The sequence below is a fragment of the Anopheles coluzzii genome, chromosome 3, assembly GCF_943734685.1.
Source record: "Anopheles coluzzii chromosome 3, AcolN3, whole genome shotgun sequence".
NCBI lineage: Eukaryota > Metazoa > Arthropoda > Insecta > Diptera > Culicidae > Anopheles > Anopheles coluzzii.
This window is the reverse complement of record NC_064671.1, coordinates 15,429,746-15,444,900: the sequence shown is the minus strand read 5'-3', so window position 1 is coordinate 15,444,900 and position 15,155 is coordinate 15,429,746.

Sequence of the window (15,155 nt, the reverse complement as noted above, 5' to 3'; positions counted from 1 at the left end):
GTCAATTCTGAATATGGGGGGGGGGGGGGGGGGGGGGGGATAATATGTTTCAAAGGGCTACATTACAACAAATTGCAATAAACTAACATCATTTCAATTCCTTTTTGGATGTCAGATTATCACTCTGAATGAGTCAAAAAATGATAAATCAACTAAATTTCATTGCTACTATCACTTCATTGCAACTTTGAAAACTATTAAACATCGTACAGATAGTTGTTTGGCTTAGCAAAGCCACTCACGTTTATTATTTGTCCATTTTACTCCTTTTTAAACCACACACCGAACAAAAACTAAATTATTATGTTATCAATTTGCAAGACAATTGGATGTTATTAACGAGACGCGAAAAACTAATTACCGCTTAAACTCTCGCACACATTGACTCATCCAGTCGGCAAATACGCATTAACACGTCATAGTGCTAGTCACCCTTCGCAAAACACACAAAAGGGCTTAAAAGCTCTGCCAGTCCATCATAATCGCCCTGCCGCTTATTAAAGTTTCCTGCACAACAAGCAACATCATTATGAACCGAATATTGAATTTAAACTTCAGCACGGTAATTAAATCATCAGCTAATAAATAGTCACATTTCGCAAAACTTTTCCACCCCAAAATGGAAGATAATTTTGTCACACGCAAATGGGAAAACTTTCCACACTGCCGAACGTTTCAGCGCGCGATCATTAAGGAATAATTTGAACCATTCCCAACCAACCCATCGTCAACCGTGGTCTATCCTGACGCGTTCCGAGAGCTTGATGGTAGTGCAGTTTCCTTTTGCGAAATTAACTACTTTTCGGGAAAAGCCTTCCGAGCGGCTAAATGGTGTGCAAAAATGGTGCAAAGCAATTAAAGCGAAAAAGGCTAGCCGTACCGGGCAGCCTTGCCCTTAATTTCTAACAAACAAACCACACTGCGGGCGGGCGGGCGAAAATAGACCACCACAAAACCGAAAGCTATTTTCTGTTTTCCTCTTATTCTTGTTTCCTACCTCTTCTGCTGAACTCCTTCAATTTTGCAGGAAACTGGAAACAAATTCCTTACACCATTCAACGCTACACATTCCCGCCACGGGAGAGGAATGGAAAGCTTTCGCTTTTAACGAGACGATCGTTCGCGGTGCACCTTTAAGCGCAGCGGAAAAAAACGTCACAAGATACTTCCCACCACCGGCCGGGAGCGCGTGCTGCGCGGATGCAGTAAATATAATTATGACGATGCAAATAATGGTCCAGTGCTTATAACCGCAGAATTGCACGCAAACTAACCATGAGCATTGACCGCGATTTCGCGTTTTGCACGCTGGCAAATGTGGTGGTGACGCGTGTGGTAAGCTTCTGTGGGCTTCCGTTCCTACACCATCGAGGCTGGCTGGCTGGCTGGCACCCCATAGATGGTTGCCGGCACAGTATCATCTTTCACGAGCACCAGTGTCTTTCGCCCGGCTTTGGGGGATTGGGGTCCTGGCTGGTATATTATTCCTCCCACATCGTCCGGTCGGTTTGCGGGATGGACGAGAATGCGCTTTTTGTTGCTTTCGCCACCATGCACCAACCTGTCTCGGGTGTTGCGTTACACGTCTGTCAAGTGCAGCTTATGGCAGTGAGCAGAAGTAATGTAGCGCGAACGATGTTTTGAAAATGCATCCAATTTTCTTTGCTTCTCGGGACGACGTTTTTGTTTCTACGAAGATTGTTGATTGAAAAGGTGTTTTTGTTACACGATATGTTATTGTTTTGTGTACAGTGATGGTGAAATGGAAGCACGGTATACCAAATTTAATCCCATTAGTATTCTGAAGCAAAAGGTAAACAATCCCATTTGATTGACGGTAGGTGAGACGAGCTAGAGAATCCTGGTAGTATTCTTTTGTCTCGAGTAATGACCTACGTATTCAAATTGGTATCATACAAGTTAAAGAATATTTTCTTTAATTTATATGAAAGCTGTGAATTTCTTTTTTAAAGATGTTGTTGGTGTTTTTTCTTATACAATACCTTTTTTGTATTTTTGTTTCTCGTCTTTATTTACATGACAAAGTCAGTTCTTCTAATTGCTTTCTTTTTCAAATTTCTTTATGTTTAGAAACATTTATGCTCATTTATGTTTATTATTTTATGTAATTGTTTATCAGTAAAAACAATTTAATTTAAAAATACTACATTTTTCCTTGGGATAAGAGAGTTTTAAATATTATTTCAAAATAAATTAGACAAAAAATGATAAATAAATTATTTTAGCGTGTATAATGATCCCCTTTTACGTCGAAAATGACCAAAATCAGTTTAAAGGGGTCGTTATACAAGGGTCCTTATCCTTTCGAATAAAACCTGAGTCATTACATTCGGTAACTAACAAAGATTTTCTAATGTATGGGTATCCACAAAGATAATAGTAGAAATAATGCAAGGAGTACTTCCAAACAAATGTGTAAGGAAAAATAAAGAGGTTTGGAAACTCAGGAAACAATTGATCTAACTGGTTCTTTATATTGATTATCCAAGTTCATAAAAAATAAACTCTTTAAGCATAAGGTCAAACACTTAAGCATAGCAAATATCTAAAGAAAACGAAGGTATCTGCTACACAGTCAGTCCTCTCTGGACAGTACATCTGAGGCTTGAACCCATGACGGGTATTTTACCATCATTAACCCAAAGTCTTTGAAGGCTAAAAAGGTCTATTAGGATATTTGTAAACGAGCTAGTGGAGCAATTAAGATTAAAACATACATAGGACAAGTTAAAATGTCGAGACAAAGATAACAAAGCTACATTACACTGTCTTTCGAGTCAGTTTCTAGTGGAAACAGCATTGTTCAACAATCGTTGGAGGTTTTTTTTAACAGCCCAGCTGTCACAAATAAGGAGAGCTGTTGAAAAACATCTTGCAAGTTTTGAATAATGCTGTTTACATTGAAAACTGAGTCGGAAAACAGTTAAAGCTATAGTGTTACCTCTTAAAGCCAATACCCAACAAAATGTTAATGTCCTGCTGTCCCACTACTACTTATTTCAGGCCTTAAGTTGTACATATCATTAAATATCAACAAAACAAAATCGGAAATATATTAGGTTAAAAAAATTACGAATATTTGCTGAAAATGATGCTAGTAGTTCTTCAACAAAACAGTAAGCGTCAATTTAAAGATATAATAAAATTTCTAATTTGGATACAGAGGTTTACTGTTTGGGATTAGTTTTCATTCTGTTATTTGGATCGTTTAGCAAAACTTAAATTATTTTATTTTTCTAAAATTAGTATTATTTGAAATTTTTTAACATTTTTAATTTAACATTTGTATCTACTAAAAGATTTAACAAAATAAACAAATGACTCACTACGAACGCACGCCTCCTGCTATGGCTGCCGCACGATAAAAATGGAATGCAATCAAGCTCGCACCATTTAAAAATAGCGCCTCCTGCACCAGCCAGCCAATAACATTAATAGATCTATAAAACAACCCCAAGCACCCTAGGATCCATTCGACACTTTGCTGCTGGTGGAAGTCATGTGCTTGTGTGTCCCGCTTCGCCCAACTCCCAACTACCAACTCGATACTCCAGATTGGCGTTGCACTCCTGGCTGCACTGTGCTGCACTGTCACTGGGATGTTTATTTTGCGGTGATAATAACGTCCGATTACGGTGCGGTTTTGCTTCGTGCGCGGTTGTACGCGGTCGTACGGAAACGGGAAGCTAATCGCCCGCCCGTGTTTACATGACCCAGTTTCAAGCTTGATCGAACAGTCCCCGCCCTATGCGCTTCTCGCACTGTGGAGGAGAGCTGCTAATGCTGCGATGCGTTTAGATTGTTCGAATGAGGATGAGCTCGTGCCGGCAGTCCTTGTCCATGATGAACAAAAGTGGTAGCTGTTGGTAGCATGTAGCATCAAACGAAAACTAGCATTTGCTGTTGTCTAATTCAAACGCTCGATACTCGATCCCAACGGGGCCCCATCGGTGGACCCGTCCAAAACACATTAGCTGTCGTGCAGCAGTGAGGCGTTAGGCCAACGACTGCTACACGTTGATATACGCCCGCCCAACCAGGTCCAGGGCACCACACTGGAGCAATTCATTCACCGCGGAAATGGATGTAAACTTTACACCCTCGTAAAACACACGTACACACTAAACGAGCATTGAACATGGCACACGGCTGACTCATCTGGACGAGCTGCATGTAGCGATTGCGGACGAGAGAAAACACGTGGCAAACATAAACATAAAAAAGCCGCAGCAACAACGGCAACCAACGAAAAAAAAACATATCGACTCTACAGCAATACCACCCAACCAACACACAGCGCGAATCGTTCCTTCCGCCTTCCACAAAGCGTTGCTTTCATCTGGTTTGCCCCGAGCATATCGAATGCCTTACAAGACCATAACGCAAAGACGAAAAAACGAAACAACTAGCCACACCGCGGATGCAAATGGCAATCTTACACATCCTCACAACAGTTAGCTTTTTTTTTTTTGTCCACCACCCTTGCACCACCCCTTTTCCATAAAATTTAAGTAAAATGATGAGTAAGCAAGTTATTTTTTTTTTTGTTTGTTGTGGTTTTGCTCTTTCACTGTTTGAAACATCACTTTTGTGTCAAACAATTTTACGCATTTGCCGAATGGTTGGTTCGGTGTTTTGTTACCCTCGGTGGCTTTTGTTTGGTTGGTTTGAATGATTTTTTCTTTCCTCTGTCGTTGGTGTTTTTCTATCACCAAACAAAGGGGAATTTTGAAGGGCAGTAAGGAAAATAGTCTCTTTTCTTTCGCTTTAAAGGTTCATTGCACTGGGTAGCTAGCTTGTATGCAGATTTTTCATCAGTAGCTGAAGTGATTGTCCCGTTTTTTTTTTTGTTTGTTCATGTTAATATCATTTATTGCTTGCTAAAATCTGTTTATTATTTATTATTTTTTCTGTTTCAATTGTTCGGTTACCTATTGTTTCTATGATAATTTCGTACGGTAATAGAAAATATGAGTATCATTTCAAATATAATTGGGCTATGTGCATTAATGTAACGCCTACAAAAAGGTCCATGGCTAACATGGTAGGCAATAGGTAGTTAAAGCTTTTTGCCAATTCATCAGGCATCCAGAGCTTAACGGTCATTACTATTTGGGCTAGTAAACTAATTATCTTTTTTGTAACCTACCTTGCTAGGATAAAATATTTGTCCAGTTACTATTCAAATTTTCAATCTTCATATTCAGCAAGGACCTTGAAGTAAACGTCAGAACACGGACATCGCGTTGAAGCCCTTTGCCAACAATGGAAACTATGTTTGAGTCATTGACAAATGCCTTCATAAAAGGAAGGAATTATATTAGCCTGTGCATCATGAAGACAGTATCACGATGTTTGTTTTTAGGACCAGCATCAGTATTAACATCAGAATCAACAACACAACTAAATCCATGCTAGAGATACTGCCTCAGACTAAACCAGTAATCATGGTAGGGATAGATAAAAGGTCAAGCGTGGATTGCAAAGCGAGCGTTGTGTTCGTTTGATTATGGATAAATTAACAGTAAAGTTTCAGGCATTGATTCCCAAGAACGAATGTTCCTAAAAGGTATAAAGGCCGGGCTACATTGACCGTACTCCGTAGTGTAATTTTGATTTTCACTAGCGCATCTGGCGGCGACTGGTGGAAGCTTTTTTTGGTCATCGTGGGAATGATCATGCCGGATCTCAAAAATAAGTTGTTTTTTCATCGTTTTTTGATGCGAAAACGGCTGAAATACTTGCACAACATATTTATCTATCAATTGCATAGCTTTTCCAGTCCAGTTTAAGTAAAAAACATGGAAAAATAACATATTTTCTGAAGCGGCTACAATTTGTTTGGCAAAATGTTTCAGTCAGCCGCCGCCAGATGCGCTAGTGAAAATCGAAATTACGCTATGGAGTACGATCAATGTAGCCCGGCCTTAACATGTTGAAAACAGACTCGTTTGTTCAACATCACATTATTTCAAGATATAAATGGACTCATCCAACAAGATGATCCGATGACGTTCTCAATTTTCAATGGGTTTTGCTTGTAGTTTGTCTTTTAAATGTTTGCACCATTTTTTAATGGAGTTTTTTCTTGCCTTTTTCAATAAAACCATATTATCCAAAATAGGAGACATCTTCAAAGTGTATTATTTACGTAAAATTCATGTAGGAGATATCTTCAAACAATATTTAGGCATGGTTGGACCACTTCAGAATGTTCCTTAGTCCTCTTATGCAAGATTATAATCTGGCAATGAAGAAAACCTAAAATTTTCCACAACATGCTTAAGTTAAACTGCTTAGGACAAATTATCTGCCAACTTATCATGCACATGATATCAAAATTAAATTTTATCGTTAAAGCTAAGATTTTGATCAATGTGTATCTTTAAGTCAGCTCTGCGGTGAATTCTGATTTTAAATTAACAATCCTTACACTTATCCTTCTAAGTTTTACCAAAAAATGCTAATTTCAAGACCACCCCTAACCAGATAACGAATGAATGGCTGTCAAAAAGCCCTTGTTCGCACTTCATACCAAATTAACAACGCCTATGCAAAATAGAATAAATATTCCAATGAGCTTAGCTAGGTACTGGTGTATGAAGAGTAATTAACATCGGGTCGTACTTTTTGGCCCGTACAGCGGTTGTCGTTTTTCGTCACGCTGGGTTTAGCGCTAATGTTTCGCTGATCCTTTAAGCTGCCGTGAAAAGCTTCGCACATCGTTACTCACATTTCACGTTCGGGAAGTGCGAAAGAAAAACAAAAACCTCCAAACAAACTGCAGCAAATCTCTTTTAAGCCTGCCTAATCACTTGATTGCATATAATACCGCACCAGCACCACGGGTTGCCTCGAGAATCTGCATATGAACCCACACACTCACACACAACTGCTCCTCCAAAACACCTGACCTCGTGCACGCGGGAAAAGTCACACGGCGGGACACCACGTGCAGCGTGTATCGCTGTGTTTGCCACAAATCTCCTTTCGCTTCATTTTCCATCACCCACAAACCTTTTGGGACACAAATCGGATTACGGTGCTTTGTTTCGCGTGTCGATGTGCAAAAGCGCGGGAACTGTCATTGAAGCGACAGCATCGAAGAGGAGGGCAAAAAAACAGCACAAAATTCCAATGCCTACTTCCAATGTTTCAATGCTTCGGGTTTGCCGCGGGACGGGACAAGCTACCCGTGCATCGGGTGCATTGGGTGCATCGAATGCAGTTAAGGTTTGCAAATCCCACCACAAAACGTTACATGCACCCGTGTCGATGCCGGACCGTTCCGGTTTGCTCTGTACAACACGTGGTTTGGTGGTATGCTAATTAAAATGCCTTTGGTTGTTGTTGTTTTTTTGCTGTGTGTTTGCTGCTGCTGTCGTGTGTGTTACAACCTTTTTTCCCCTGAAACTGAGCCCTTTATCCGCTTTGAGAGTTACATTCGTGTTGGTTTGGGTGAGCAAAAAAGCGACATGCAACATTGTATTTAAATATTCGTGGTCAAGTTGTGTTTTAGGTTTTGTTTATTATTTGACATTTTTTGCTGAAAATACCCAGTATTAGTGTTCCTGGCTTTTCATTAATTTAATTTAGTTTTTTGTATCGTGTTCTACTTATTACTTTATTCATTTATGTTGTTTGTTTTTGTTTGTTTTTGTTTGTTAATTTATCATCAAAAATTTTATTTATTTGGTATTCTTTTAATAATAATTCAATTTTTATTACTTTAACAAATGTTTAAGACATTTAAACCATACAATTATTTACTATAAAGTATTTTATTAACTGATTACAATATACATAAATGATGTGAAAGTGTTGTATTTCAAAAAACGTCTCAATTTGCTAAAAATCTCATTTAAAGCGTTCCATTCAACCTGGTCAAACGCCGCCGTCCGTGTCTCATTGTGTCACCTGCCATGCGGAAACACTTCCTGTTAAGTCCTTGTTCACGCCAAAGCCCGCCAAAGTTCATCGAAACCCACGTGCCCCCTCCTGTTCTTGCGCACAACACTCCTATCCCAACCGTGCACCGCGAAAAAGGCATAAAGTATCGTTTTACCGGTGACCGAACGGACCCGATCCCATCCCTTCAACCGGACCGGAAAAGAACAGCTGCCACCTGCCTGCACTGCACGGAGAGGGCGCGGAGAGGCATTAAAATGGAATTAGTGCGTAATTATTTGCATGAGCCACCGTTGTCGCCGTTGCCGCACGGAAAGTTGCACCGATTTACTGGCCAGCATTTCATTGTCTTCTCTCCTCTCTCTCTTGGTTTGGTTGTGCTTGTTCGCATACTTTACACTGCGTACGTACGTAAGGATTCCCCGTTGGATGATTGGTGGGGTCGGCGAATGGGGGGGGGGGGGGGGGCAGTTTGGAGGCCAACGGTCACAACAGATTTTAATTAATCCGCTGTCGTCGGGCTGCAGCAGTGTGGAGGCGCCAAGCAGCGTGTCCAGCGGGTGGGCACCGGCTTTTCCGGAACACTGCAGCGGCCCAGCTAGCTAGGGTTCGTTCCGGTCGGTGCGGTTGGGTAACTTTTCTTCGGCGCCCAAGCCGAAGTAGCTTCGGGCACTAATTACTTCTTATGCACTTGTTGCGAAAGCCGGGGTTCGGGTCGGGGTTTTGGGGGTTTTGGAGGTGGGTAAGATTATTTTTGATAGTTCTATCGGGTGGCTGAAATCTTGCGGCGACTTCGGCACGGTCTGCTCACGGTTCATTTGCACAGCGGGATGGTGGGGGAGGAGTTGTGCTAAGATACATTACGAAGATTGGGATAATGAGGTTTTAGAAGTTAGCGTACGCTCAAAACAAAAACAGAATATGAAAACATATTTTCCAAAGCTTTATCATACCTCCCGAAAGCTAAGTCAAGCCTAAACAGACCTTTATATCCAATCACAAAATGTCTCATATAAAATTTTACATATTATTTGATGCTTATAAAGTTTGAAGTATTAAAGCTATAAATTTTAATTCCACAGAATTCAATTTATAGCTTCATTTTCAGGGAATCAACAACCGTTGTCGGTCAAGATCTTCGCCTATACCAGTGACTTACAGATTACCCATAGCAGAATAGTCAGTCCTACGCATATGAGCAAGGTCTATTTGAGGCTTGAACCCATGACGGGCATGTTGTTAAGTCGTACGAGTTGACAACTGTACTACGGGACCGGCCCCAAACTGGTTTTGTGTGTATGAATATATATATATATATATATATATATATATATATATATATATATATATATATATATATATATATATATATATATATATATATACAAAGGGAGAAAACCGCGCAAAATAAGTCTATTGCGATAAAAAAAAACACCCATGAGCGAAGATTTATAGAGAATATAGAAAAACTAAGTTTTTGTTGCCCCCTGAGTGTTTAGCTTACAAATTCACTTTGTTCTATTATTTGTTGGCTAAAGCGCCAGTTTCTAACAGTGTTTTTAAACTAGATACATAGCTTCAGCTGCGCTTAGTTTATAAATAAAACCTTAATGTTTTATTTTACTTCTTTACAATAATATTTACAATAATACTGAATGTGATAAAAATTTAATTCTATGAAAAAGCTGCTATCAAACCACTATCATATCGCCGAAAACATAAAAATAAGACCAAATAAATACATGAATTTTATGATGACAACAATGTGCCAGTTTACTATGACATGAACTGAACAGTTTCGTAGAAAGCTCAACCACTGTCTATGCACATTTGGTCCCGCTGTGTGTTTAATTATGTTCGCCAACATTCACAGCATGCAATTCTTGAGATTGTCATTATTGTAACTCTAAATCATTACAAGATATGCACTTCTTCGTTCTAATAGCTGGTCTAATCAAGGTGGCAACGTTGCGTTTAAGATCAAAATAAAGTATGTGTTGTATGTTTGATGGGAATAAAACTTAGGTATAAGTGGAAGAGTGCTTTTAATATATCACTCTCCATCATGCAATCTCTTCAGCTCTATTTCCTGTATTAGATAATCGATTAGAAAACCATTAAGCTACTTTTCAACTAAAACTCACTGTTCAGAAAAGACTCCAAAACAGGAAAAGCTTTCCTGACACTTCTCCTTAGATTGGAGCTGAGTACTTGGAAGCGTGTTGGGGTAAGAACTATTTAATTCCCTCATAATCCATTCTTTCCCGACCACACAATGCTGGTAGTGAGGAAAAGCTCACTTTCGTTTTACCAACCTTAGTCGCGCTGCTGTAAAATACAAATGGCAAACTCTCGCCGGTTGCGATTATCTGCGAGCGCTAAAGCGCGCTATGCTGAACGATACAAATACCCTTCATTTGTATTATTGTCCACAGCTTCACTGACAGTACTAAAAGGCAGCAATAAAAACACGGTATACAATCCGCCCCGAGCAAATGCAAACGAAACGTACAAAGACACCCTTTGAGGATGGGAAAACACAGCGAAAAGACGAGTGGAGTAACGCATTGCGATAATGGTGACAACAATATCCTCCGGAATGTCCTCATTTTTTTCCATCATCTTAGTCCTCTTATTCGTCATCCCCACGTTCCTCCCCGCCGGCATGACTCGTAGCAACGCCACGGGAGGATAATTCTTCATCACCACAGCCAGGAATACACTGCAGCTCAATGAAACTATCCGCAACTTAATTAATCTCAGCTTAATCATCTCCCCGTTCAGGCAAGCTTAAGCGTCCGCACCGTTCAGTGTTTCGTGCTGGAAAAACGGGTGAAGAAGTGGAAGAATTCATGTCAACCTAGTGGAAAAGGCTCAGCAGACGGAATAGACAGGCGTACCCGGCTTTTTTGCAACAGTGATGATGGTTTCATCGCAACGGGTTTCGGGACAGCGAGTAGGGGCCACCCAGTGTCGTGGCCCAAAACCGTCGGTTGGGTTGCAGCTCAGGATCACGTTTTTGTTCGATGATTCATTATGCAACGGCCGGGCGGGTAAATAGCACCATTTCTCGGAAGGTCCCGGGATGAGTTGTTGTGTGTACCTTCGTGTTCGTTACTGTTGATGCGAACAATCGTTTGTGGCTTTTGTTTAAGATGAGAGGGAAGTCGGTTTAGCCTTGAAGGTGCACGAGCCACCGGAAGTGATGTGATCATTAAAGTTGATGAGTAAGAGTATAACATCGAAACAGGAGTTTAGTAGGAAACTCGATAACAGCTACTAGAGGCATTACAGTAGTCAATTAACCGATAGAATTGACGTACATGACAATTGAATACATAGATCGTTTCATTTCTCATATTTTTGTAATTACACATTGAATGTTACGTTACATACATTAGCACGTACCAATGCCATCAATTGCTGCTTAGTCATCCGACCAAGATGTTAGCAGTATTAGTAACATCGGTTAGTAAGGTGTAGACCACTGCATTCGTCACCGGACGGAGACTATAAACGCCTTGAGTTTGTTCCGATAAGTAGATATGCTGATTGCGGTAGTTCAATGACTATCAGTAATGTATCGCATCTCACATACATGGACTGTCATTGGCACAGCATCAACAACACTGTTGTTCTTCCGATAAATCTGATTCCTACCTATCTTCATAGGCTTGTCTAGTGAGTGATTGCGTGTAATATAACGCTTAGAAATCATACCTTGATAGAGAAGTATCAAGATACGAGTATGTAAAGGTAAATTTTTAAACACTGTCTGATGTACAGCTCAAACTAATGACTAATTTTTCAATCAAGTAATCAAGCGGGTCGATCAAGCGAATTTGTCATCTGCTTCATTTTGCTTAATACTGCTGAAGTATTATACTTAAAATATTAAAAATAAAATAAGTTGATCAAAAAGTCGATATTCAGTATTTTCATAAAATACGTAGAAAAAAAATGTGATAGAAGAATAATGATTGATGTTCATAGTAAGTAATACAATAAAAGAAATGTAGATGCATAATATGACAAATGTAGATGCACAAAGATATTATAATATAACATACATGAAGAATTGAAGAAAACAAGGACCAAACGTTTAACAAATAAAGCAATGTAAACGTACAAAGAAGTCTATCAACAACTTAACAGTTACAAAAGTAAAAGAATGAATATGTAATTAGCAAACACACAAAAACTAAACGAAAAGAATTGTAGAATCTGATAAAACATTAATTAAAAGAAAAAAATCAACAGTTACTATTGGGTTGGAAACAGAAAAAAAGAAAAAATTAAAAAAATGAAAGAAAGATGCTTTGATCATTGCAAAAAGTGAGAATGTTAATATAAAATGTCACATGCAAAACATGAAAATAAAAACCAAACCAAAACAAGCGATAAAACTCTCATCGGTATACTACGCCATATTTGTCACGTTCCCGTGGGAATGCTACAAAAAAATGGTTAAAATGAATTGCTAAGCGAACCCCTTTTGCATGTCACCAGAAATGCAATCAGCATGGTGAAATGCATCTGTGTCAACAATTTGGGTGCAGCTGGATGTGTGCAATAATTCACAATAATAACGTCCGCGCATTTCCGCGTCAGCGACGATACATCCACCCGTCTCGCACGCAAAATTCATCTAATTTGACACACAAACCGTACGGCTCGTTTCACTCTGAATTGTGATACATTGGGTGCCGCATAGTGCGGAGCATAATTAGAGAACGCCAAACGCTCCCAACCCACACAACGCAGCAACATTCATCTCCATTCAACCCCGGAATATCAACCGAAATCCGGGAAGACGGAGTGGTTTCAATTAACAATGCCGTTGTCGGTCTGGGTCCGAGGCCACAATCACGCAACATAAACAACATATCAGTGGTGTTTAATATACGGCCAAACCCCAATCCAATGCCCTTGGCCCGCCATGGCCCACCGCTTATCAGACTGCTACTGCCGCTGGTCGTGGTGTATCGCACGATAAGGATGCCAATTGCTGCGCCGAGCGTTGCTGTCATCGAACTACACACACCCACAGACCCACACAGGAAGATGGACCGCCGTGTGGGCCGCCGTGTGGCTTCGCCGTAATACATTGCGACAATATTTGCCTACGGTTAAAAGGTGCGTTCGGTGGGGTGTAGGACGACATCGGACACCGACCAGCGTACCGATGATGTTTGTCATGTTTGTGTTGCTCCCGATTGCTGATGATGATGATGATGGTGGTGGTGGGGATGTGGATGATGAAGTTGATAACGAAACCAGGCACCGATGTGTGCTTACACCGCCAAGCTAAGGCGGTAACACTGAAACCGAGAATCAATATTTGCCAAGGTGCACACACCCCTTCCCGGACGGGTTGCCTTTTGCAAAAGCGGATCTATTTGCACAGCTTACACCTTTCTTACGAGTTTTGGGCCACGGACCCGGTTAATAGCGGGTACGTCGGGTAGCGTACGCCGCACGATTGCAAAACTTACCGCACCATCCAAAAACGTGCTAAAGACCGTCTGTGTTCGTTTGACAAAGGTTAACATTCTTTTATGCTTTTTTTTCTTCTTAAAAGTGTCAGTCAGGGGTAACGTTGGTAGATTAAAGATCCTTTGAGAATTATCATGGACAATATTGTTCATAGCTGTCAAAAGGGGAAGGGTTTCTGTTATTAACTTACAAGTCATTAACGGGTAAACATACTGTTGATGGTTATTGTACCAACAGTGAGTATATTGTTCTAAAAAATTTACTTAGGGCAATAAATAGAATAAAATCATATATTTTATTTATTATTGATTGACGCTACTAATGTCCACCAAGCTACAAAGTTTGTGTTTTTTTTAAACTACCATGAACTAACGTGTGTTAATCACACAATCATCATGTTTAAGCACCATCTTCTCAATATTTGGGATTTTTTACAATAGTACCATAATAAGTAAAATAAACATACTTGGCCTTATAGTGAGGATATAGTCATAAAATTTGCTGAAACGTGTAAAATTTACTGTTGTCGTTGAACAATTAGTAGATTGAATCAGGATTTGTTTGTTCTTTGGTGTTGTTTTCAGTAATGTTAGTCATTTTAACAGAATTAATATTAATTCTTTATGATAAAATGACTGCACAGCCTAATTTAATAATTAAATCTACAAAAATGTACATTTTTGGCGATTGAGATATATAGTTTATACATTCTACATTTTATCAACAATCTTCGCTAATCATATCAAACAAGCTTCCAAAAACCAATTGCAATCATTTTGATATATATTTGTATATTTTTATATTTATAAATGAATTGAAGGACGTCATAAGCCGACTCGATAGATATAGAAGTTTCACAGATTTACATTTACAATTATTTAGTTTAACTTATTTGACTACCACCATTAAATAAACGCAATACGGCAACTGCATGTACGATATCATCAAAATAAAACATAATTATTTCATTCATTCTTTCCAATGCCTTCCACCAAGGCCTTAGATTAGTGACGGATAGTTTTTGAAACGTTTTTATTGAAAAAATATGTTAAATTTAAGTCAACGAATAAAAAAAACACTATCAAATTCCAAACTCCAAAGTTTTGATAACGAACAGAGTGACAGAATTAAGTCATGCCAACAACGATTAAAAAAGCGTTATGACACTGAACAAGGCAAGCCGTAAGCTACGACTAATAAAGATGTTTTAAATGATCGGTTTGTATTTTTGGAATTGTATAATTTTGAATGGTTTGGAAATGTTTGATTTCAGTTTAACTTTAGTCTTAAGTTTGCCTCCTGCGGTTAATTCAATTTTAAAATTGTACAAAAACTATAGGTTGCTCACCTTTTCCATTTCAATTAGCGCAATGAAGGTGAACACCATTTCCAAAGCTCGTGCTGTCATGTAAACAATCCAAAACGTTCAAACCATCTAAATCTAATCGCAATCAACTCAACAATCCAACATGAAGCACGATTTAAAGTGTCTCCCCCCCCCCCCCCCCCTGTCCAAATTCAATCCAATTGTTTCCAACCAGCTCAAGAGCTAGTGACGACGAGTGACCGACTGAACGGGCAGATTTATTCGTGGCGCCATCCCACTGCGAAGCGAGCATCGGATACCTTAGTAACACCTCGAGCACAAAATAACACGCAACGCGAGAAAACAAACAACATTAACTCCTGTCCAAAAAGTCACTGGACAAACGTTTACACTGGCTAAACAA